This window comes from Giraffa tippelskirchi, chromosome 2 (assembly GCF_054371585.1).
Source record: "Giraffa tippelskirchi isolate mGirTip1 chromosome 2, T2T-mGirTip1v1.2.pri, whole genome shotgun sequence".
In the NCBI taxonomy this organism is placed as follows: Eukaryota; Metazoa; Chordata; class Mammalia; order Artiodactyla; family Giraffidae; genus Giraffa; species Giraffa tippelskirchi.
Genome location: NC_137276.1, coordinates 165,069,800 through 165,096,891, shown reverse-complemented (window position 1 = coordinate 165,096,891; position 27,092 = coordinate 165,069,800). Strand labels below are relative to the sequence as shown.

The 27,092-nt window shown below is 41.2% G+C and overlaps 1 non-coding gene across 1 annotated transcript; it reads left to right on the top strand.

Moving 5' to 3' along the window:
* The first annotated feature begins 21,547 nt into the window (after positions 1 to 21,547).
* LOC145539990 (U6 spliceosomal RNA) lies at positions 21,548 to 21,654 on the top strand. Its single transcript, XR_014078127.1, has one exon. It is a non-coding gene; the product is annotated as a U6 spliceosomal RNA (small nuclear RNA).
* Positions 21,655 to 27,092: the final 5,438 nt, after the last annotated feature.

Here is a 27,092-nt window from a genome sequence, read left to right as displayed (position 1 = left end):
ATTATCACCGGTACATGAACAACCATAAAAGATGGACATTTGGGAAAAACTGCCTGAGACCCAGAGATTGCCTTTGAAAGATTTTATGCAGTAAAGTAACAGGACAAGACTTTTGAAGTCAGAAAGAACACTCTAGTTGTGGACAATGCATTAGGGAAGAGTTCATGAAACTTCTGATTAAATTCCATTAGAGGATTCTGAAATCAAATTTAAAGTTGTAACTGGCAGGGTTTTTTCAGTGAAATGTAATAGGAGAGAATAAATAACATCAGACAGCTTCACACTAACGATACTTTTAACTATATTATGTTCATGTGTGCATGTGTATGACTCTTCACTGGATTATACTGTAAGATGTTTTTCCTCCTGTGAGTCAAGTTCAAAGAAAGTTTAAAAGCCTCTGAAAATAGACCAGTTAAGAGGCTATTACAGTAGTCTGTTCATTCATTTGACTGGTATTTATTGAGCACATCCTATGTGAAAGGTGCTGTTATAGGCACTGAGAATATAGTTGGTGAACAAAACAGAAACTGGCTCTGATCTCACAAGATTTACACATCAGTGAGGAGAGGTGATACAATGACCACATAACCAAATAGATACATAAAACAGTTTGAGAGATGGCATGTTTTTAAAAGCTATAAATCTAAGGGAGAAATGTAAGCTCCACACAGGCTGTTTTTTCACTGCTGTGTCCCAAGCTCAGAGAATAAGGAATAGTCCCTGGAACATAATGCTTATCAAGAAGTATTAGTTGATTGATTGAATAAAGGAAGTTGTTGGTTTGACACAGGTAGCGACAACAGAAATTAAACAGATGGGTTCAACATATATTTAAGAGGTAAAAAGGACTTAGAAAAAATTGGGGGGGGGCACTGAGAGATAAAAAGAAGAGGAATGATTTCCCTACAACCTATTCTAAACATTCTAATCAGAGTGATTGTATGATTTCTCCACTCTAAACCCTCCTATGGTTCCCTATTATACTCAGAGTAAAACTCAAAATCCTTACAATGGCCAGTAAGGCTGCCCGTGATCTGGACTTAGGTACCTCCTTGACCTCATCTCTAATAATCTCCCCATGGTTCTCTCTGTTCAAGCCACACTGACCACATTGCTGTTCCTCAAATCCTCCAGTTAAGTTTCGGGTCAAGGCCTCTGAACCAGCAGCAGTCCCTCTTCCTGAAATGCTCTTCCCCCAAATATTTATTCATTTAGCACAGTTCTTGCTTCCTTCAACAATCTCTTCCTTCATGAGGTCTAATCTGACCATTCCATTTAATACTACAGTATACTCTCCATGATATTCATTTCTCTGCCTCCTCAATTTCTCCCTGATGGCATTTATTGTTTTATATAAATATATAAATGGGCTTCCGCTATGGCCCAGCAGGTAAAGAATCTGCCTGCAATGCAGGAGACTCAGGAGATGCAGGTTCAATCCCTGGGTGGAGAAGATTCCCTGGAGAAGGAAATGGCAACCCACTTCAATATTCTTGGCTGGAAAATCACATGGACAAAGGAGCCTGGCAGACTACAGTCCATGGGGTCACAAAGAGTTGGACCCACTGAGCACACATGTGTGTATAACAATTACACCAAAATGTATTGGCTTAAAATAAAGCACATTTATTATCTTACTCCTCCTGTGGGTCAGGAATCTGTGCACTGCTTAGCTGGGGCCTCTTGTTAGGTTATCTTACCAGGCTGCAGTCAAGTTATTAGCCAAGGCTGTGGTCTCTTTGGTAGGGTTGACTGAGAAGGAATCCTCTTCCAAACTGTTAGAAAACTGGCCAATTGTTGACAGGATTCCATTTCCTAAGATCTGTTAGGATGAGGGCCTTGGAGCCTTCTCATGTGGGTCTCGCCATAGGGCACCTCACAACTTGGGAGTTTGCGTCAACAGAACAAACATGCAAGAAGACTCTGAGGAAAAGTGCAAGCAACTCTCTCATAACTTAATCTCAGAAGTGCCATGGCATCGCATCTCACATTTGTCTTATTCTGTTCTTTAGAAGAAAGGTACCAACTCAGCCCACACATAAGGGGAGAGGATCATGAACAGGAGTGAATACCAGGAGGTGGAGATCACTGGGATCCATTTTTGAAACTGCCTCCTACAGAAGATGTGTCAGCAGTATTAAATGTTGTAGCATGATCAAGTGTCCAGGAGATTTGGCAATCTCCTGGGAAGCCATTTGTTATTTTAGAGAGAGCTGGCTTAGCAAAGGCCAGACTCTGATGGACTGAAGAGTAAGAATGGAAGTAGTTGAGACATCTATCCCAGACAGTTCTTTAAAGATGCATATGAAAAGATGCTCAACGTTGCTAATTATTAAGAGAAAAACAAATCAAAACTACAATGCCGTATCACCTCACACCGATCAGAATGGCCAACATCAAAAAATCTACAAACAAAAAATGCTGGAGAGGGCATGGAGAAAAGGGGACCCTCTTACACTGTTGGTGAGAATGTATGCTGTGCTGTGCTAAGTCGCTTTAGTCCTGTCCAACTCTTTGCAGTTCCATGGTTCACAGCCCTCCAGACTCCTCTGTCCATGGGATTCTCCAGGCAAGAATAATGGAGTATGTTGCCATGCCCTCCTCCAGGGGATCTTCCTGAACCAGGCATTGAACCCACATCTCCTGAGTCTCCTGCATTGCAGGCTATTTCTTTACCACTGAGACGCTGAGGAAGACCCATGGAGAACAGTATGCTGCTGCTGCTGCTAAGTCACTTCAGTCGTGTCCGACTCTGTGCGACCCCATAGACAGCCGCCCACCAGGCACCCCTGTCCCTGGGATTCTCCAGGCAAGAACACTGGAGTGGGTTGCCATTTCCTTCTCCAGTGCCTGAAAGTGAAAAGTGAAAGTGAAGTCGCTCAGTTGTGTCCGACTCTTAGTGACCCCATGGACCGCAACCTACCAGGCTCCTCCATCCATGGGATTTTCCAGGCAAGAGTACTGGAGTAGGTTGGGAGATAGAGATTGACATATATACACTACTATGTATAAAATAGGTAACTAACGAGAACCTACTGTATAACACAGGGAACTCTACTCAGTGCTCTGTGGTGACCTAAATGTGAAGGAAACCCAAAAAAGGGGGGATATATGTATACATATAGTTGATTCATTTTTCTGTACAGGAGAAGATAACACAACTTTGTAAAGCAACTATACACCAATAAAAATGTTTTTAAAAAAGATGCTTAGATCAGGTGGTAAAGAATCCACCTGCAATGCAGGAAACCCCAGTTCAATTCCTGGGCCAAGAAGATCCTCTGGAGAAGGGATAGGCTACCCACTCCAGTATTCTTGGGCTTCCCTGGTGGCTCAGCTGGTAAAGAATCTGCCTGCAATGCAGGAGACCTGGTTTCCATCCCTGGGTTGGGAAGATCTCTTGGAGAAGGGAACAGCTACCCACTCCAGTATTCGGGCCTGGAGAATTCCAAGGACTCGCAAAGTGTTGGAAACGACTGAGTGACTTTCACACAGATATGAAGGAAAGGATGGAGATAAGATGGCAGGAGGAAAGAATGGAGTCAAAGCCAGATGATAGGTTTTTTAAAAATTGGAAGAAATTTGAAAGTGTTGAAATGTTGTTTGGTAAGCATCAATAGAAAGGAAGAGATTGTGGTCAGAGAGAGAAAAAAATCACTCAGATTGTTTTATGAGGAATGGAGAAGATCAGTAGTGAGTCCAGGAGAAAGATGATGAGGGCCTTGATAACTGCCGTTATTAAGACCTTGTTTGTCCAGGCTTATTGAAAGTGCTTTACTCTATTATCTCATTTAATTCAACTCTCAAATCTAAGACTTTTATCACCATGCATATACCAGGAAACAGGCCTAGAAAAACTAAGTAACTTGCCCAAGGTCACACAGTAAATAAAAGGAGTAAAATTTGAAATCAGCCCATAGATCACTAGGGCTCAAATTGTAGTCCAGCAGCAGCAGCAGCACCAAGGAAGTCATTAGAAATGCAAATTGTCATGTCCCACTCCAGACGAAGTGAATCCGAAATTCTGGGGGCAGGGCCCAGTAATCTGTTTTAACATGCGAGGCCCTCCAAGTTACTGAAGTTAGAGAAGCTCTGCTCCAGACGATGCTGCCCTTCAAGGCCTAAACTGAGGCATGTGTGCCAAAGATGAGTGAAAAGTATAGATTTGAGAATTATTTAGAAAGTTAAGGGAGAGAAACTGGGTGAAGAAACCCAGGATGAGTTTCTAGCTTGAGTGACAGAGAAATCACCCAAAGAAGGAGGAAGTTTAGTAGAGAAAGGTAACAAACTTTGTTGCAGACAAGCCAATTCTGAAGTTCTAGTAGGCAAACAGGTAGACTGTTTAGTAGGCAAATGAATATACACATCAGATGGTAGAAGGGAAGATCGTGACATAAAAGCTGGTCCCTAACATTTGCAGAGCCTGGGGCAAGAGCACACATAACCTGAACCTTAATATTTGAATGTTTGAAAGTTATCAATCAGACTAAGTTATTTTTAAATAAAATACACTGTCTCCTTTTACTATGACACATATATCTTCATAATGACAACATTTTTTAAAATGTGTATAAAGAGATGGTTTTTTATATGCCTGAAAGTTGGCAAAATGGCAGATGCCTTGGGAGTTCTGTTGATGGGTCAGTGATTAGGATAAGTCATAAAGTATATATGTAATTCATAAATTATTATTCATTTCCTTTATGAAATTTATTTTCCATGCCTTCATTTCAGCAGAATTTTCAATGAAGTTGTTATAATGAAGATTTTCACATAATTTGTATGAAACTGACAATAATGATTCAAAGGGTTAAACAATAAATGTAACTATTGAAAGTACACAAAAATTTTTTAGTAAATTTTCACTAAAATGTTAATCAAAGAAATGTAAAAAATTTCAATTACCTTTCATGAATGTTTCTAAAATTTATTTTTCTTCTAAACTATTCAGAACTATTATAATTAAAAAGCAAAATACAAATTACAATGAATGAATATCAACAGTTTAAAGAGAAAGCATTTAAAGTTGAAAGTCTTAATTTTTTGACAATTTAAATCTTATTAAATATTTTTAGAAAGATAAAACTATTAGCAAATCTAGCAATTCATGTTTTCACTTTCTCTTGCCTCGTAACTAATCATCTCAAAACTTAGTACCTTAAAATCATGAGCTCTTATCTCTCACCATTCTGTGGACTGGTTGGCTGGTTCTTCTCCTAGTCTCTCCTGAGCTTTTCATGAATCTGTAGTTGTATGGAAGCTCAGCGGGAAATGGGTTGGGAAAATCCCCTGGAGAAAGGAATGGCTACCCACTCCAGTATTTGTTAGGGTCGCAAAGAATAGGACACAACTGAGCAACTAACACTCTCCTAAAACTAATTCTTCTCCAAACTCCTCTTCCATCCAGCCTGCTACATAACATTGAGCGGAGTTCCCTGAGCTATACAGTAGCTCCTTGTTGGGTATCCGTTTTAACCATAGCAGTACGTACATGTCCATCCCAAACTCCCTATCTATCCCTCCCGTCCCCCGGCCCTGTTCTTCCCCAGACTTCTGTCACTTTCTACTGGTCAAAACAAATCATAAGGTCATTCCAGATGGAAAGAAACAGACTCTGCTTCTTGATGGGAGAAATTTCATGAGTGGACAGGGATGGGAAGCATTATTAGCAGCTATCTATGCAATTTACCACAGTCCATCTGGTTGTCAATGTGAAGAACTGGTTATCTTCACAGCTGCACAGATCTACATATAGACCAACATATATACAAATTTACAATAAAAGGATATAGTACATAACAGGATATATAACTTAAAATAATAATTTTGTTTAATATTGCAAAATGGCCCTCCACCATTCTGTACAACAATAGAAGAATCAGAATTTAGAACATGAAAAGAAGCAAGAAAATGAAGGTTCATCATCCATTTTCTATGACTATTGCAAAACACTTTGTTATGCAAGAATCTGTTCTACTTCATGCAGTCTGAGAGAAAGGATTTGACCAGTTAATTGTCTAAATACTTACCCTGCTCAAATCCTCTTCAAACTCAGAAGCAGCATCCATCTCTATGTCAGCAGCAGGAATTTAGAGGCAGTTGCCTTTTGTTTTAGGGACATAGGGCGAAAGATGTGGAGAAGTGTTTCCTTAGGACCTGAACAGTATTAGTAGAGTGGATGTTTACAGACATGGGTCACACTGTACCTGTGCTGAATACTGATGCTGATACCTGAGTACTTGTGCTGATCCTGGATGACAAAGGTGCTCCAGTAGTCCTCCATTCATTTATACTGTGTATGTTTGCATATGAAGGAATCTCCAAAGTACACAAGTCAGGGAAGGACCTTCTTGTCTAATGGAAGTACTGAGTAAGTACCATTGGATAGGGATAACATGAGAGGAGAGGAGAGAAAATCCAGGGAGAGTGGGAAGACCAGCAAGGATGGGACTCTGGGGAATAAACACATTGTTTATGGTATGTGAAAGTCACTCAGTCGTGTCTGACTCTTTGCGACCCCAGTCCATGAAATTCTCCAGGTCAGAATACCGGAGTGGGTAGCTGTTTCCTTCTCCAAGGGATCTTCCCAACCCAGGGATCAAACCCAGGTCTCCCGCATTGCAGGTGGATTCTTTCTCAGCTGAGTCACAAGGGAAGCCTGTTTATGGTATGGATGGACTGAAATATCCACTGACAGGAGAAATGATTAAATCGATTATAATGCATTCATTCTAGGAAATCCTAAGGAACTCCTTTGTCTCATTCTGTCTTTGTCTCTATCTCTTTCCTACGTATATATGCATGAACTGATCTCTAAAATAAAGCACAGAATAAAACAGCCACCAAAATGTAGGACAATAGGTATAACATGATTTATATTACATTTATATCACACACACACACACATGATGCATAGAAAAAGGACTAGAAGCAAACATACCAAACTGCCTAATGTTTAGAGGTGCAAAGGGGGATTTTCACATTTTATTCAGTCACTTAGAATAACTTGTTGTCTCTGAAACATGAGTTTTCTGTTATGTAAAGTACAGATAATAATAGTAATCACTTCACAGAGTTCTTTTTTAAAAGTTGTGATACAATTCACCACAAGATTCACCCTTTTAAAGTGTACAACTTGGTATTTTTTAGTATATTCACAAAGGTGTATAACCATCACCACTATCTAATCCAGAACCCCAGAAGGAAGCCCCAAACCCCTAAGCAGTCACTCCCCAAGCTCTCTTGCTCCCAGTCTTTGGTGACCACTCATCTACACCCACTCCAGTGTTCTTGCCTGGAGAATCCCAGGGACGGGGGAGCCTGGTGGGCTGCCATCTATGGGGTTGCACAGAATCGGACACGACTGAAGCAACTTAGCAGCAGCAGCAGCAGCATCTACATTCCGCCTCTCTGTATTTGGCTATTCTAGGCATTTCATATAAGTGGAATCATATAGTATTTTCAAGGTTCATCCATGTAATAACATGTAACCTATTTGATTCCTTTTTATGGCTGGATAATATTCCACTGGGTGAGGGTATCACAATTTGTTTAGCTATTCATCAGTTGACAGACATTTGGGGTTTTTTTCCCATTTTTTAGCTATTATGAATACTGTTGCTATAAATATTCCTGTACAAGTTTTTGTTGTGGGCATAGATTTTATTTCTCTTGGGCACATATCTAGGAATGGAATTGCTGAGTCATACGGTAACTCTATGTTTAACTTTTTGAGAACTGCCAAACTCTTTTACAGCAGCTGCACTATTTTACATTCCCATCAACAATGTATGACTGTTCCAATTACTCTACATCCTTGCCAACACTTGGTGTTGTCTGTCTTTTTTCTCACAGTCATCTCATTGGGTGTGAAGTGGTATCTCATTGTGGTTTTGATTTGCATGTCCCTGATGGCTAATGATATTGAGCATCTTTTCACGTGTTTATTGGCCATTTGCATATCCTCTTTGGAGAAATGTGTATTTACTTTGCCCATTTTAGAATTATTTTATGTTTTTTATGAGTTTTTTAAAAAATATTTACTATTTATTTGGCTATGTTGGGTCTTACTTGTGGTACATGTGCTTCTCTCTGCAGTGTGCAGGCTGAGTTTTTTTGTTTCTTATTTTGTTTTTTGTTGGCTGCACTGGGTCTTCACTGCTGCCTGTGGGCTTTCTCTAGTTGCAGCGAGCAGGGGCTACTCTTCATTGCTGTGTGCAGGTTTATCATTGTGGTGGCTTCTCTTGTTGTGGAGCATGGGCTCTAGAGTGAACAGGTTTAGTTGCCCCTCAGCATGTGGGATCTTCCCAGACTAGGGATCGAACCCATGTCCCCTGCATTGGCAGGCAGGTTCTTAACCACTGGACCACCAGGAAAGTCCCAAAAGTTTTCAATTTTGATGAAGTTCAATTTGTTCTTTTTTATTGCACGTGCTTTGGGTGTCATATTTTTTAAAACATTACCTAATCCAAGGTCACAAGGATTTACAACTATGTTTTCTAATAGTTTTAGCTACAAAACTGTAAGTTTTAGCTCTTACATTTAGGTTGTTGATCCATTTTGAGTTCAGTTTTATATTTGGTGATAGATCACAGAGTTCTTACAATGATTCAATGAAATGAATATTGCATACTACAAAGCATGTAATAAGCTCTCCATGACTGGTAGCTAGTATTATTACTGTATTACTTGTTTAGCAAAACCATCAAATGCACAACAATCACCAAAAAAACTTTGCAGAGAAAGATCAACCTTATTACTTTGTTGTCACATCTATTTTTTGAGAAAAAACATAACCACCTAATACGGTTACCCCCTTGCTCATCATTTTTGGTAACTGCTAGTGTTACCAAAAAGATGAAGACTTGCCACGGGTAGAGATTTCAAAGCAGAAGCAGTTTCCAAGGACAGGCCCAGCAACACTCTAGATAATGAGGCACCTCTGGCCCAAGTGTAAAGCTCCCCACAGTGACTATAGGAGGAAAAACATGCATTTTGACAGTTATTTAGCATGAAACTTTATAGCTTCATCCTTGTCTTTCTATGTCCATGTGCATATATATTCTGCACCTGAGCCTTACGTAGAATTAACTTCTGAGGATTCACCCACTACGCAAATGCTCCAAGTAAGTTAGGGCTCCAGCTACCCAAATATGCTAGATATCTTTTCTGGGTCTTTAGTATTCACAATGACCCCATACTGGTCTTTCTTTGAGACAGTCTCCCTGAAATCTCAGTATTTTTAAGGGGAGGGGACTGCCCCCAGGGTACACTTGGCAATGTCTGGAGATATTTTCGGTTGTCACAACTGAGGGATGACTACTGGCCTCCAGCAGGTAGAGGCCAGGGACATCACTAAACATCCTACAATGCACAGGACAACCCCCCAAACAAAAACCTCTGTGTGTGTGCTCAGTCATGTCTGACTCTTTGCAACCCTATGGACTGCAGCCCACCAGGCTCTTCTGTCCACGGTACTCTCCAGACAAGAATACTGGAGTGGGTGGCCATGCCTTCCACCAGGGACTCTTCCTAACCCGGGGACTGAACTCGTGTCTCCTGCATTGGCAGGTGGGTTCTTTACCACTAGTGCCACCTGGGAAGCCCAAACAAAAACTTATGCAGTCTCAGCTGTCAATTATGCAGACTGAGAAACCCTGACTAGATATATGAGTCATGATTGACTACATTTTGAACTAGGGCCACAAGATGTGAAGGCTCTGGAATCAGACACAGCTGGATTCAAATCTCAGCTCTTTCACTTACCCCCCTTTGTGACCTTGAGCAAGTTTCTTAACCTCTCTGAGCCTCAGTTTCCTCAGCTAATAATCACTCTAATATACATATGTGTATATACATATATTAGACTCATCTAATATGTATTGTGTGACCTAGTGACTGGCACATATTAAATGTTCTAATATTAGCTCACACAAACATAGTTGATAATGATATCCTAATAAAAATACTACCTTAGAATTTTTTTAAAGTTTGGTGTATTACAATGATTTACATAGGGTAATATTATCTTTTTTAAGTATACAGTTGAATGGGTTTTGACAAATGAACACAATTGTGTAATCACTACTGCAGTAATGATATTGAACAGGTTCATTACCCCCAAAATTCCCTCATACCCCTTTGTATAAATTCCTCACCCCCCTGATCTACTTTCTGTCCCTATTGTTTTTTGCCTGTTTCAAAGCATCATATAAATTGAATCATAGAGCATGTAGCCTTTGAGTCTGGCTTCTTTTGCTTACATAGTGCTTTTGTGACTCATCTATGCTTTTGCACGCATCAGTAGCCTTGTTCGTTTATATTGCTGAGTAGTATTTCATTGTGTGGATGTGCCACAGTTTTGTTTATCCATTTACCAGCTGATGGACTTTTTTTTGTTTCCAGTTTCTTGGCTATTATGAATGTAGCCACTATAAACATCGGCATACAGGTCTTTCTGTGGATGTGTGTTTTTATTTCTCTTGAAACTAACAAGTTTAATCCCAGGAGTGAGACTTCTTGGTGTCATAGTAAATGTATGTTTAACTTTGTGAGAAACTGCCCAACTGTTTTCCAAAGGGACTGTACTATTTTGCATTGCTGATCTATAGCCTAGCTAGCACGTGATGCTGTTAGTTTTTGTTTTGCAATTCCATTTTAGTTATTCTAGAAAGTAGGTAGAAGTATCTTATTGTGTTAATTTGCATTTTCTCTAATAACTCGCAGTGTTGAGTGTCTTTGTTTTACTTTCATTTCTTAACATACAGACCATTTTGGATGCCTTAAACCTCACAGAAAACTATATTAAGTAGGTAGAAATAAACAACATGTTCATACTGATGAGAATTAAATGCATGCATTCTCTCCACCCCACCATCACCAAAGTGACTGCTTCCCCACTTCCCATAAGAAAAGAGACGTCTGGTTTTGTACATTCTAGCAAACCGGAGCTACAGCCAATCTGCGTCATCCTCACTGTGTAATTAGAGGCTGGAGGTGCCCACGTGTCTCATTTTTAGGATGCTGTGGGCTACATTTGGCCCAGATTAGGTTATACTTTAGGCATTTCACTGCATATCTCTTTTTCCCCCTCAGCGTTCTGTTTCTCAGAAGGCTCTCAAAAGAACAAACAGCTCTGGGTTGGAGTGAAGATTCTCCCTCTCTGAGGACAGTGGGGGTGATAGAGACCTCCCTCAGGCATACTCTCTAAAGCAGGAAAGGAAAGAAAAACAAGTCCCAGCAGCCCTGAGGGTGCAGTGTCTTAGACTCAAACCCAGCAAGAGCATGCTGCCTCATGTACTAAAATCCTCCATCCACAAGTTTATTTCACCAAGTTGACATTGTCCTGCCCTCTCTTCTTCTCACACAGAATCCATCACCCCCAACACTTTTCCTTGCTCTTCTAGTTACAGATGCCAGAAAAAATAGAAGATTCCCAGTTAAACTTGAATTTCATATAGTTCAGTTAAGTTCAGTCACTCAGTTGTGTCCGACTCTTTGTGACCCCATGAACTGCAGCACGCCAGGTCTCCCTGTCCATCACCAACTCCCGGAGTCCACCCAAACCCATGTCCATTGAGTCAGTGATGCCATCCAGCCATCTCAACCTCTGTCATCCCCTTCTCCTCCTGTCCTCAATCTTTCCCAGCATCAGGGTCTTTTCCAATGAGTCAGCTCTTGGCATGAGGTGGCCAAAGTATTGGAGTTTCAGCTTCAACATCAGTCCTTCCAATGAACATCCAGGACTGATCTCTTTTAGGATGGACTGGTTGGATCTCCTTGAGTCCAAGGGACTCTCAAGAGTCTTCTCCAACCCACAGTTCAAAAGCATCAATTCTTTGGTGCTCAGCTTTCTTTATAGTCCAACTCTCACATCCATACATGACCACTGGAAAAACCATAGCTTTGACTAGACGGACCTTTGTTGACAAAGTGATGTCTCTGCTTTTTAATATGCTGTCTGGGTTGATCATAACTTTCCTTCCAAAGAGTAAGTGTCGTTTAATTTCATGGCTGCAATCACCATCAGCAGCGATTTTGGAGCCCAGAAAAATAAAGTCAGCCACAGTTTCCACTGTTTCCCCATCTATTTGCCATGAAGTGATGGGACCGGATGCCATGATCTTAGTTTTCTGAACGTTGAGCTTTAAGCCAACTTTTTCACTCGCCTCTTTCACTTTCATCAAGAGGCTCTTTAGTTCTTCTTCACTTTCTGCCATAAGGGTGGTGTCATCTGCATATCTGAGGTTATTGATATTTCTCCCAGCAATCTTGATTCCAGCTTGTGCTTCTTCCAGCCCAGCGTTTCCCATGATGTACTCTGCATATAAGTTAAATAAGCAGGGTGACAATATACAGCCTTGACGTACTCCTGAATTTCAAACAACACACAAATTTTTAGTGGAAGTATATCCCATATAATATTTGGAGTCTTCTTGTAGTGCCAATGTTGGAGGGTCTAGCTATTTTTATTAAGGGAGTAATATCTTGACTTGGGGAGAGATATTACTTGGGGAGAGAACTAAGAACCTATTTGATTTTGTTTTAGCCCTATGCTTGTTCTTTGTCCACCCCCCCCAGCCCCGCCGCTGCTCCTGTACCTCCAAGAGGCAGGATATATAGACAACTACTTATTTCTCCACCGCAGCATCAGTTACGGGACTTCCGAAGCAAAAGGACCAGAGCTAGATGGCAATGACCATCAGTAGCAATTCCTGTTGTAAAAAAAAGCAAAGCTCCTTCTGGGCTGGCTCTGTGCATAGTCAGATGAAAAACTGACCACTCCGTTTGTTCAACACAGGATGGCTGGGGAAGGAAGTGAGCCAATCCTTATTAAAGGGTCACTTAAACTCATTTCTGGAATCAGCCTGATATAAATGCATTCATGTTAAACTTCTTGAGTCACTGCACTGCCAGCAAATCCACTAAGAGTCAGCCTCTCCTATAGAGAAGGGCACAAGCAATTTCAGACCCTTCAGCCTCTCATATAAGGTTAATGGGAAAATAAACGCAAACTATAAATAAAAGTAAATAGAACAAATGTTATTTTCAAAATAATAGAAAAAATTTATTGACTGCCTCCTTGTCCAAGTTCCCTATGTGCGTTTTGTGAATGGGCCCAATTTTACCTAACCTACTTGTGGGCTATGTGTTATGAATTACTGAATAATTAAATAATTTCCCCAATGCTAGTAGGAGTAGCTTGGATTTTTATTAGAATCAGTCTTATTCTAGAATTAGGTCTCCCTACTAATCCACACAAATCTGACACCATAATTACTCGGGAGAAGGAAAGAGAAACTTTTAGTGAAAATGCTTGGTAGTGTATGGAAATTCTCACAATGAATCGTCCCCACGATTACAAGGCCTATGATTCCAAGAGCCAAGCAGAACGCACGCAGGCAGTTTTGACAGTGATACGAAAGATGGGTTCCAGGTGCCATGGCCGTAGGTTATTTAAGAGGGAGCACTGGGGCTCTAGTGAAGCGGCAGTACTGGAGATTGGTGTTAAAAGTTATTGACACAAAGGCGAATAAAACTGTCTTGTAATTTCCCAGAGACCAGAGCAGACAGGAGATCAGAAATCGAGGCAAGTAGAGAAATCCAATCACATCTCTAGCTACCAAAGCACCATGAAGTGATTATGACTCTGACATAATATCTGGGCCAGCCACAGCTTGGTCAGGGGCTTGGACCTCTTTCCCCAGGTGTGATGCCAACAACAACAAGAGTTAACACTGTCATGGTACTGCCTCGGTGTCAGGCTCTGCTTCAGGTGCTGTACAACTTTCAACCCATTTCATCTTCACAAAAACCCTCTGAGATAACTACTCTTATTATCTCCCTTTCATCCTTGAGGAAACCATGGCAGAGGGAGGCTAAGTAACTCACCCAAGATCCCAAGTGGCAGATCTGGGATTCAAACAGAACAGTCTGGATCCAGAGTCTGTGCTCTTAACCATCATACCATGTGCTATGTGCTAAGCATCTGCACCTGTCAAAGAGGCAGACCTGAGGAAAGGATTGAAACTGATGGCTGGGATCAGCTTTCCAAAGGAGGGCACTGAATGTAGAGAAAAAAATCAGTGGAGAACGCCATGGTGAGAGGAGGGAAAGAGAAGGGAGGACCATGGAGGTAGAGAAACACCAGTCAGAGAGGTATAAAGGGAAGCAGGATTGTACAAAACCAGGGGAGTACAAGGAGAAGGAAGCTTCAGGAAGGAAGGTCGTTCACAGAACCCCAGTGCTGCAGAAAGATCAAGAAGAGTGGGGCCTGAGAAACAGACATTGAATTAGCACTTTGAAGCTTGTGTTCATGAAGACTGGGTTATCCCTGAAGGATACCAATTTGGATGCTGGACTCGGATGGTAAAGAGTCCACCTGTAATGCAGGAGACCCGGGTTCGATCCCTGGGTCTGGAAGATCCCCTGGAGAGGGGCATGGCAACCCACTCTAGTACTCTTGCCTAGAGAATCCCATGGACAGAGGAGCCTGGTAGGCTACAGTCCATGGGGTCGCATGGAGTCTGACATGACTCAGCAGCCTACAAAGGCCTACAACAAAGGCCAAAAATGCCAGTGTGAAGCGTATTTCCCCTCATATGACAGTCCAGCATAAGCAGTTCTGGGCTAATCTCACCTTGGTGCACTGCCATCTTGAGCATGAGGTTTCTATCTTAAAATGACTGTTCCTGTAATCTCTCCACTGTCTAGGCAGCATGAAGGCTAAAAACTTCATGGAAAATGCACCCCTTCCTTTCAAGGGGATGGTCTGGAAGCTATGAACCTGGCAACACCAAGCTGCAAGGGAACCTGGAAAATGCAGTCTTTCGCTGGGCAGTTGTACTCAGATAAAAGTGATGAGTTCTATTTCTAAAGGTAGAAAAAAAGATGACAGAATCAGGACATGACTCTCTATCATAGAGGTCACTGGCCATCTTGGCAGTTAGCTTCATCTAGTGGGCTGTAGGGAGCTCTCAGGGAGAGGGTGGGTCTTTCCTAGAGAGGAAAGACCATGTAAGGTTACTGGTCACTGGAAATAGAGAAAATGATAGAGGCAGAGGAGTAGCAGAATAGAAAGATGGTCTGTGCAAAAGGGAGAGAATCAGGAATGTTTATGGAAAGTAGAAAAAAATCAAGAGGGAAGAGAGAGATCAGATGCTGCGAGGTCTGCCTTGGACACTTCTTTCTTTGAAACAAGAGGATAGGAGAAGACAGTGAGTAAAGATGTACATTTATTTCTTTTTATTTGGCTTCACTGGGACTTAGTTGCAGCACGAGGGATCTTTTTTTTTTGGTTGCAGCATGTGGGATCTAGTTCTCTCACCATGGATCGCACTTGGGCCCCCTGCATTGGGAGTGCAGAGTCTTAGCCACTGGACCACCAGGGAAGTGTACATTTCACTGTGGAGATTAGGGAAGCTGAGCAAGCATGGGTTCATGTGGCTCCAGCCCCAACCACATAGGTGAGATCAGTCACCTCCATAACAGTATGTTTCCAAATATGAAGGCTACCAGGAGCTTACAAAACGTAAGGGTGATGCTCCCTGTGCCTGACTAGTGTCCTGTCACCTGCATCTCAGGAGGACACTTGTGACTATGCACTGTCTCTCTCCTACAGAGTTAGAACCCTACAGAGAGCCGCTTCTCACCCATAGAGCCCCTGTGGACACAGAGATGACCCCCAATAAATATCTGTTAAATCAGTGAATAAATGAATAAGTGAATGAACAAACACAATTCACGACTGAGTAATTGCACATGTTCAGAATATTTAAATTCCTCTTCAAGCAGCATAATTCCTTATGGGCTGACATTCATCTCAACAGATTTCATTTCCAAACCTGCTTCCTTCTTCTCTAAAACATGAGAATGATACATTCCTTGGAATATCTGAGATGTGAATTTTACTATGCAATATCTCTCTAATAGCAGAGAGAAATGTCTCCGTTTATTAGTGGCTCTAATAGTGACTAATATCTCTCTAGGTCTTTTGTTTGCATTGTTAGAGAAGCTTGTGAGGATCCATTCAGGCTAAATGTTGACTTCTTTCAGTTTAAAGAAACAGCACCCAAAATAGGCTGCTTTTGCCCTAAAAGGAAAATATCCTTTCATGGAAGTTTTTGCATGTACTTGTTTCCAACTGCCACAATGTCATATCATTTCAGATGTCAGCCAAGCCATGTCAGAACCCAAAGAGTTCAGATATTTCAGACAAGGAAAATGCCCCTCCCCTCTGTTCCCCACCTTCAGTTCTTACAGTTAATTGTTCATCAGTTCAACTCTGTTATTTCAGGAGGTTACTTACAGGAAGATGGTGAAATTAGCAGGAGAAAATCATATCAAAAGTGGCCTCATCAGCCATTAACTACCCAAAAAATCAGAAAGTCTTTCATTATGTAGTTATTATATGTGATGACACGTTTAGGACTAAACAAAATGACAAAGAGTTAGTGGCGCCTGGGCTGGTGTCAACATAGCTTCAGTTACCTGCTCCTGTAGGATGGTCCCAATCATATGACCACTTGAGACTTTGGCCCTACCCTGGGTTTTTTTCTGAATTAAACGCACTCTGTTGGTGAGTCACAGAACACGTTCTCTGTAAAGGGAGACTCTCCAGGTTCAACTATTACAACTGCAGAAACTATAAGCAAGCATAATGATTACATCACTTCTATTACAGTTCCTCTTTCTGGCTCTGACAGGAGGAAACATTGTGCTTGCTCACCTCCAGACTGCCACTCTCCAAACAGCCTTCACCTTCTGAAGGACAAAGCTGCCTCTGGTCTTCTACCCTTGGAAATCACCCTGAGCTTGTCTCTCTCCAAGACAAGACACTCTTTAAAGCATTCTTTAAAGCCCAGACTCTCTGGCACAAGACAGAAACAGGTGTGCAAGGAACCTGAAATAACTGTCCTCTTCCTTCTCCAAGAAAAGTGACTTTTGGTGAATATATTTGGGGCGCCACCTCTGCCTCCTCCATGCTCTCCTGAAACACTGAGTTTCCACTGTTCTTGGTAGGGGATAGGGCACTAACACCAGTCCCATTCTTTGGTCTCAATCCCTCCCTGCTTCCAGATTGTTCCATTAGCTTTAGGGCACCACCCAGTCTTCTCAATAACTTTTGTTTGACATCACAGCCTCTGACTTCTCAGCCCACATGCCAGAGGTCGACAAGGTCCTTCCCGCCCAGAGCACAGGGAGCACTTTCCTACCTTGCTTTTCCTTCTTTTCCATCTGTGGGTCTCCCTCTTTTCCATATGCAAAGACAATACAAAGAGCAGACCACACATTTTCAAGATGTTTACTAAAGAAAATTAAAGGAGTGATCTAAAATTACAGAGTAGCATTTGTGTGCAATCCTTGGTTACAAATTGGTGCTAAATCCTGTCCATCCTTCTCTGATCACACAGTTAATGGTCACCCAAGATCTGTGCCTCTCCCAGGTCTATCTGGGACTATACCAGAGTCCCCATGCTGACCCAGTCTGGGCCTGGCCTCCTCCTGTAATTACAGAGGCACTAGCTCGTGGTGGTCTTGTGTCTGAATCTTGTCCTAGCACTTGATGCACCTGCTATTTCATACCCTGTGTTTAGTCCTGGTTGTCATCGTTTGAAAAGCATATTGACAAACTTGAGAGAACCACCAAGTAGTGAGGAATTTGGAAGACATCTTATACCCAGGATGGTCAGAGAAACTGAGGGTGTGGGCTAGAGAAGGAGGACTTGGGGAGTGGATACGGCCATCATAGAGACTGTTGAGATACATCTGCTGCTTTCAGGCCAACCCATAGATAATGCCTTTCTTACACTAACCCAGATATATCAAAGTGGTGCAGAGTGTTCTAGAAAATGGTATTTCTGTCTCTAACTTGTTCTAGCAGTGACGTTCCTTCCAGCAGAGATGGTCCAGAGATTTGTGTGCCGGGTAAGGGCTGGCCTTCCAAATCCATAATTGTCTATTTCTATGGAGAACACCAAGGGAGGGTCCAGAGGTTTTTGGTGACTAGGATCCTGTTAAACCTTGTGGCCTGCTTGGCACTAGACATCAGTCAGCTTTCACCTATTATTATTAGCCTTTGAAATTCTGACACGCTCTCCAGGAATTTAAAATATTCCCTTCTGCAGGACGGCACAGCTTGCCAGCTTTAAAATTCAAACTTCAAAGCTGCTTTGGAAATAAAAAATTGCTTTTACAATTTTAAACGTTTCTAGCCACAAGAAAGATGACTTGAACTCTTGGAAATTGGCTTTTGAAATGTACATCTATTGACCAGTTTAGTGGTGAGCTTGGAAGGCCCTCTGCCAGCGGCCTGTTTAACTTACCTTCGCCCTCTAGCAGGTTACCCCGCATCTGGTTCAGAGCAGGCTACAGCAGTGGCTCCCAACTGGGCTGGGATTGGGTCAGGCATCGGTCATTTATTTAATTCTCTGGGCCAATGTGCAGCCAGAGGTGAGAAGCTCTGTTGTTGAAGGTTTGAGAATTGCCATTTTAAACCATGTTCCTCTCAGACATCATTTCAGAACAAGCCAGTTTGCTTACGTTCTATCATATCACAAAACACCATTCTGCAATCAGTGGATGAGTTGTTTTTATCTGTTGTCCTGATTCTCAGAGGACCTTTTGCCTCAGGTCTGCTGACCCAGCTCTGATGGTGGAGTGAGAGTGGGGTGTAGGTTGAGAAGTGTTTTACATCTTTGATGACAAAATTAGGGTGGTTGTCAAGCTACACTCACCCCTAGGTGTTTTGAGGGTTTCTCTTGGGTGCCCCTTGCCAACACACAGCCTCCCCAGGCCTGGACAAAAACCTCTTCCTTTGGAGCTTCCACAGTCTCAGACAAGACTGCGTTCCTTTAAGAAGGCTTTTGACATGCTGATTCACAGCTGTTTGTAGTCAAGAATAGCTGCCCACTGGGGAAATCACATCTGTGCTGACTATTGGAATAAAACTGCCCACAGAAGTTGATGAGCCAGCAGACTCATTCTTCTGGATGGTGCTAGGTCCCTGCCATCCCCACACAAAAGTAAACTCCATGAAGGCACAGATCTCATGGGACTTCCACAGCCTGGTGACCTCAAAGCCTAGAACAACATCCGACAGGAAGGGGGTGCTCAAGAAATGTATTCAACAGATGTATAAATGAATGAATGAATCTAATGCTAATCGGGGCCCAGAGAGAACTCCAGAGACCATCGATACTACTTAAAAATAAATAAGTAAAATATTTATTTACAGATTTTGGTTTTCCCAGAGCTTCAGATACTAGCAGAGGAAAACTTTCTGGACAACAACTTTACATGTTAACCTAGGGCATTGTGCTGTGCTCAGTCACTCAGCTGTGTCTGACTCTTTGCGACCACATGGACTGTAGCCTGCCAGGCTCCTCTGTCCACGGGATTCTCCAGGCAAGAATACTGAAGTGAGTTGTCATGCCCTCCTCCGGGGGATCTGTAGGAACAAAAATGGCTTATCCTACATGAAGTCTTAGATCCACTGCTAACTGACCAGCCCAAATGCTCTCATTGCCAAGAATTCCCTGAGCATCAGGAAGCATCCCTCCACAGAGTTGCCTCCCCCAACTCAGGGGTTCCCCGATACTAACTGTACCAACCCACCCCACCTCCAGGCAGGGCCCCTCACAAATCCATTCTCATGTCTCAGGTCTCCAGCCTGACACCTGACACCCTTGCATAATTTCAGTTTTACCAACCTGGGTGATGCATTACCAAGCCCTTTTCCTCCTTCTCAGAAGCAGCTTAGAAAATCTTCTTTAATTTGTGTGTGTGTGTGTGTGTGTGTGCCTTAAGAAATTAGAACTAGGCTTGTCCAGCCCTGCCAGTGTTAGCAATCATCTGCTGGAGAAGCATACAAATTTGAGTAAAAAAAGCCATGCAGCTGTGTTCTCCCAATCCCTAGGGCCCTAGAACACACCCCATAGAGAGTAGAAATCCTTTCTTGGAATATGGAATATGGAATGTGGGGTTGAATGAAAAGATTCTGACCTAACCACCTTTCTCCTGGGCTCGCACATCTTTCTCCTAGAAGAAGCTGGTATATAGGAAAGTGTTCACATCCATTGCTTTTCAGTTTCCCTGTCAGCTTGGCTGCTGACTGCATGACTTGGCAGAGCGGAACAGCTCTCCCTGAGTCTCTGACTGGTACAATAAGGAATTTTAACTTTGAGGCCCAGTCAGCTCTCTGATGAAAAGGATTCTCTATGTCTTAGTATAAGCATTGCCTGTATCAAAATGTGCACATGGAAAAATCAAGTGCTTGCACCCAATAGTTGATGTGTTGAATCCCTTGTATTTATCACATTCTCTGCCTGAGATTCAAAGTGAGGGATTAAATGCTGGGAGCTAGCATTATTTAGTGGCTCTAGAAAAGTCCCCTCTATGATGCATCATTTAGACTGGGAAGATGGTTTCCTGTGGACTGCACCTCTAGGGATGTGCATCTTAAAAATCAAGAGGGAAATAGTCAAGCAGTTTGATCTGTAACAATAACTTGTGGTTGTTAACTACAGGTTAATGCTTTAAGAAGAGCAGCATTACAATTTCTAATCAAGGGGCCATTGTTACTGATAATAATTAATCCTCTCTCTGCTTATCCCTCTCCTTGAACTATGCATCCTAGACAGGGTGGAAAGTGATCTCTTGTTTAGGAAACTTCATTCTTGTCCATGTTATCACAACCACAGGGAGATTCACATAAATGAAGTGGAGGTATTAGGACTGAGAGCAAGGTTGAGATACAGACATTACATTTAAAGTAGCACCTAGTTAGCAGCCTCTGGAGAGAGCTTTCCCCGCCCCCAAAATACATGCAGACACAGAAAAAGATTAAAACTCTAAGTCATCCAGGGATTAAAAAAAAAAAACCACTCATCTGACACACGCTGAATAGTCACTGCTTTCAAGGAATTTCTGGTCCAGTCACTAAACCAAGCTCTTAGTTAACTAATTTGCTGTGTAGCAAATTACCACAAAACTTAAGGGCTTAAAACATTTATTTTCTCACAGTTCCTGGGGGTCAGAGTCTAAGCATGGCTTAGCTGGTCCCTAACTCTGGGTTCTCTCTAGGCTCAACAAGGAAGGATTCACTTCCTCCCTCACTCACGGGGCTGTCAATGGGATTCAGCTCCTCATGGCTGTCAGTCTGAGGATTCCTTGGCTTCTTGAGCCATGGGCTTCTCCACAGAGCGTATCACAGCACTGCAGCATTTGAAGAGCTTCAACAACAAAACAGAATGGAGTAAACCTGGAGACAAGCAGGAACAGTTCCAAATTCCCTGCCTTGTTCCCCACTCACAGCTGATTTGAGGAGCATCTTAAATGTTTTCACGTCCACCCATCTGTGACTAGACGCCTTCGCATTCCTTCCTTCACTGATTCATCCACTCAACTATTAATATTTGGGGGTTCTCTCTACGTGCCAAGAATGATTTGAGGTAGCGGGAATATAGCAGTGAACAAAGCAGATTTCCAGTTCTTAGGGATTTTACAGTCCAGTAGAGAAGACAAATAATAAATAAATAAATAATGCAATGCTCACTTCAGCCTCACATACTAAAATTGGAATGATTATAGAGAAGATTAGCATGGTTCCTGCACAAGGATGACACACAAATTCATGAAGTGGTCCATATTTTTGTCCATCAACAGAGGAATGGATAAAGAAGATATGGTATATATATGTGTGTGTGTGTGTATATATATATATATATATACACACACATATATATATACAATGGAATATTACTTACAGTAATATAGATGGATCTAGAGACTGTCATACTGAGTGAAGTAATTCAGGCACAGAAAGACAAATATCATATGATATCACTTATATGTGGAATCTTAAAAAAGGGTACAAATGAACTTATCTATAAAACAAAACTAGAGGTACAGACATAGCAAACAAACATATGGTTACTAGGGGGTAGGAGTGTGAGAGGGCTAAACTGGGAGATTGGGATTGACATATAAACACTACTACAAATAAAATAAATAACTAATGAGGACCTACTGTACACCACAGGGAACTCTACTTGATACTCTGTAATGATCTATATGGGAAAAGAATCTAAAAAAGACTGGATATATGTATATGTATAACTGATTCACTTTGCTAACACAATGTAAATCAACTATACTCCAATAAAAATTTTAAAATAAAAGAAATGCTTCAAAATTATTTATTCATATTTTATTTCCAATTTTAAATAAGGTTATTACTATTTTACTATTGGCAAATATTTTTTAAAATATCAACTCTCTGTTGTTATATTTAAAGCAAAACTTTACAAGTTTGATTTTGTCCTTTTATTGTGTTTATTACTTTAGATTAATATTTTAGGTTTTATGTATTCAAATTTACCTGTCTATATTTCAGTTTTATGTCTGAGAATATTTTTCCTATTTTTAATTAGAAAAAAAAGAACTGTATAGTTTATCAGAAGACAAGTGCTATAGAGCAGGAAAAAAAGAGTCTTTCAGTCATGTCTGACTCTTTGTGACCCCATGGACTAGTCCATCAGGCTCCTCTTGTCCATGGAATTCTCCAGGCAAGAATACTGGAGTGGGTAGCCACTCCCTTCTCCAGGGATCTTCCCAACTCAAGGATCAAACTCGGGTTTCCTGCATTACAGGTGGATTCTTTACCATCTAAGCCACCAGGAAGTGCTGAGGTGTGTGTAAGTCTGTACGATGGGAGGTTATAATATGACATTTGAGCAGAGAAGTAATAGAAGGTAGAAGTCTTGGGGTGGCAGTGTACTTGATGTGTTTGAAGAACAGCAGTAAAGTCGATGGGACTGAAGCAAAGTCAGTGAGGCAGAGAATAGTACGACAGGCGGTCAGAGGGATGGTTGACTCACGGAACATAGTAAAGCTCATTTCATAATCACTTGAAGGGTTCTGTAGGTCATTGTAAGACTTCGATTTTTACTGTGAGGTGGAACATGGTTGGCAGATTTGGACAAGAGGAGTAACATGATCAGATGTAAGACAACGTGGTTGCTAGGTTTAAAAAGAAATGGTCTGTGGGGCAAGGCTGGAAGCCAGGACACCAGTTACAAAACAATAGAAATAATACAGGCAAAAATGGTAAGAAGTAACTGGATTCAGGATTTATTTTAAAGGTAGAGTAAATAGGATTTAATGAAAGAATGACTATGGGAGCAAAAAAAGAGTCATTAAGGACACTTACAGAGTTTTTGACCTGAGCAACTGGTGCCATTAAGAAGAAAGAGGAACGCTGGTGGAGGAATAAGATGAGGAAGGTTCAGAAATCAAGAACTGTGACAGAACCAAAACAAATCATCCTAACATTTATACAGACCCTGAACAGCCAAAGCAAGCTTCAGAAAAAAGAACAAAGCTAGAGGTATCATGGTCCCTAACTTCAGATTATACCACAAAGCTACAGTAATCAGACAATATATACCAGCACAAAAACAGACACATAGATATCAATGGAACAGATTAGAGAGCCCAGAAATAAACCCACAGACCAGTGGTCAATCAACCTACAGCAAAGGAGGCAAGAATACATAATGGAGAAAAGACAAGTCTCTTCAAAAAGTGGTGCTGGGAAAACCAAACAACTGTATGTAGAAGATGACATTATAGTGTTTTCTCACACCATATACAAAAATAAACTCAAAATGAATTAAAGACCAGAAACCATTAAACTTTTGGAAGAAAACAGGCAGAACACTCTTTGACATAAATTGTAACAGTCTTGTTTTGGATCTGTCTCCTAAGGCAGAGGAAACAAAAGCAAAAATAAACAAATAAAATTTAGTTCAATTTAAAAGCTTTTGCATACCAAAGGAAACCACTGACAAAATGAAAAGACAACTTGCCGAATGGGAGAACATATCTGCAAATGATATGACTAATAAGGGGTTAGTATCTAAAATATATAAACAATTCATGTAACTCAATATCAAAAACCAAACAACTGGATTAAAAAATGGGCAGGACTTCCCTGGTGGTCCAGCGGCTAAGACACTGCTCTCCCAATGAAGAGATCCCAGGTTCAATCCCTGGTCACGGAACTAGATTCCACATGCTGCAACTAAGACCCAGTGTGGTCAAATAAATAAAGAAATCTTTTTTTCAATGGGCAGAAGATCTAAATAGACATTTTTCCAAAGGTGACATAGATGGCCAACAGGAACATGAAAAGATGCTCAACATTGCTAATCATCAGAGAAATGTACATCAAAACCGTAATGAGATATCACCTCACTCTGGTCAGAATGACTATCATCAAAAACACCACAAATAATGGTAATTGGTGCTGTAATCACCATCATCATTATGTTGTACACCTGAAATCAACATAATACTGTAAATCAACTACACTTCAAAAAAGACCATAATAAAATAAAAATAAATTATAAAAATAATTCTGTTTTGAATCTGTTGAGATACCTATTAGATGCCCAGATGGGCAAATCAAGTAAACAGTTCAATACATGAGTCTGGAGTTCAAGGATTGATTCTGGGCTAGAGATGGAAACATGGGAGTTATCATTTTATAGACACTAATTAAATCCCTGAGTCAATGAATTCACTAGGAAGTTAGGGCAGATAGAAAAGAAAGATTCCAGAACTGAACTCTGGGACACTCACGGAGAAGAGGATGACAGGAAAAGTGCAAGTGGCTAGTAAGGCAAGGGAGAATCAGGAAAAAGTGGTATTCAGGAAAACGAAGGAAGTATTCCAAATTATTGAGTCTTCCTTTAGTGTTTCTCAGTGTTGTTTTTTTTTCAAATGCTCATGTTCATAAGAATCGCTCTACAAAGTATCCAGAGGAGGCCTTAATTACTTATTTTGTGTGAAATTTAAAAGATTTTCAGGTTAGTTCTGACTTGGGTTGATTTTAGCCATAGGTACTGATGCAAGAATGTAATTGTGACGGAATGGGATCTACTGTAGTTTCGAGACAGCTGGAAGGATCCTAACATGCTATAAGGATAGAGGCAGTGTTTACTGGGTGATTAAGTGAATTGTTTTGATAGTTGCAATTTTAAAAACTTTCATTATAGAGAATATCACATGTGCAAAATTAGCAGAATAGTCTAATGTTATAATAGCCTCCGGAGAAGGCAATGGCACCCCACTCCAGTACTCTTGCCTGGAAAATCCCATGGACGGAGGAGCCTGGCAGGCTTCAGTCCATGGGGTCGCTAAGAGTCGGACATGACTGGGTGACTTCACTTTCACTTTTCACTTTCGTGCATTGGAAAAGGAAATGGCAACCCACTCCAGTATTCTTGCCTGGAGAATCCCAGGGACTGCGGAGCTTGGTGGGCTGCCGTCTATGGGGTCGCACAGAGTCGGACACGACTGAAGCGACTTAGCAGCAGCAGCAGCAGCATAATAGCCTCTGTGTTCCCATCACACAGTTCAACAATTATCAACTCATGGCCAAACTTTTTTCTTTTCTATTTCATTCACTATCTCCATATATTTTGAAACAGACTCCAAACACCATATCATTTCATCTGCAAAAATAGAGACTTTTTCACATTAATAAAATATCATTATCAACCCCCAAAAGTTAATGTAATTTCTTAACATTATAAAGAAATCCAGTCAGTGCTCAATTTTTCAATTGTTTCATAAAGATTATGATTAAAAAAATAATTTTTGGCCACATAGTATGTGGCATCTTAGTTCTCTGACCAGGGATTGAACCTGCATCCCATGCACTGGAAGCACAGAGTCTTAACCACTGGACCACCAGGGAAGTCTTGATTTAATAGTGTATCTAACTAGATGCTTCCCAGGTGGCTCAGTTGGTAAAGAATCTGTCTGCAGTGCAGGAGACCTGGGTTTGATCCCTGTGGTAACCTTGTTTAAATGAGGTCTATACATTGAAAATGGTGATAATACCATCTTTTAAGTCTCTATATATTTCCCCTTTACCATTTCTCATATGTGTGTGTGTGTGTATCTTTTTTTTTTTTCTTTTTCCAGGCAAATTGTTTGTGGAAGGGAACAGGCAGTTTCCCACCATCTGGATTTTGATGATTGCATCCTCATGTTGGTGGTGCTGAAATGCTTAGCATGCTCCTCTATCCCCTGAATTTCCTATAAAAGGAAGTTGAATCTGGAGGCTTAATCAGGTTTGTTAGATTTTTTTGGCAAGACTACCTTATAGGTGCTGCTGCTTTCTTCCCCCAGGAGTCCCTTACTGTCTGGTTGCATCTCTTCTTTGTGATGTTGATGGCTGTTGATGGTCAAAGCCTAGGCCCATTATTACATTGGAGGTTGCAAAATGGTTCTAACTCTATCCATCCTTCTTCATTTACTAACTGTAATATTTCTATAAAGAGAAACTTCCCACAATCTGTATTTGGCTTCTACATGACACAGTCCAAAAAAGGAAAGGCACCATAACTGCTTAATTTATCTTATTTATTAATTTTAAAAACAAGGAGTTGGTCTCTAGCATCTTCCCACAGAGACCAACTAGGGCTTTGTCAGGAAAGGGTTTATTGTGAATGCATGGATTTAATTATTTCAGTGTTTCAATCCATTGCAGTTATCCTCACTTATGCTCAAATTATCCACCACTAGCCAATGGAAACCCCTTCAGATTAGTTCCTGAATCCTTCTGATGTATAATCCTCACTATCTGGTGTGACAAGATGTTTACACTTTTCATGTATATTTCCCATCCGGACCTGGAATCAGCCATGTTCCCTAGAAGCCTTGTTTCCTTTTAGTGGAAAAGGAATTGAAGTTGTTACATACCATATAGGGTCACAGAATCAAAGAGCCAGGAGGTAGGTGTTGAAGGAGATGTCACTTTAGTGAGCAAAGCTGTCTAGAGTCCCCTAGGACTCAGAATTTGACTGGGAACCATTCACACCAACCTCCTCTCAAGCTGTTGATCTAAGAAAAGGATGCTATTATCTCCCAAGCAGAAAGTGTTGGGCCAAGCTGATGGCATTGTTTCATTCAATCCAAGAAAGTAAAAGAAGAAAAAAATGGAACCCATGAAAAAATTCTACTAAATAAGAGAAGGACAAACCTCTTGATCCCTGAACAACAAGAGGAAGGGACAAATC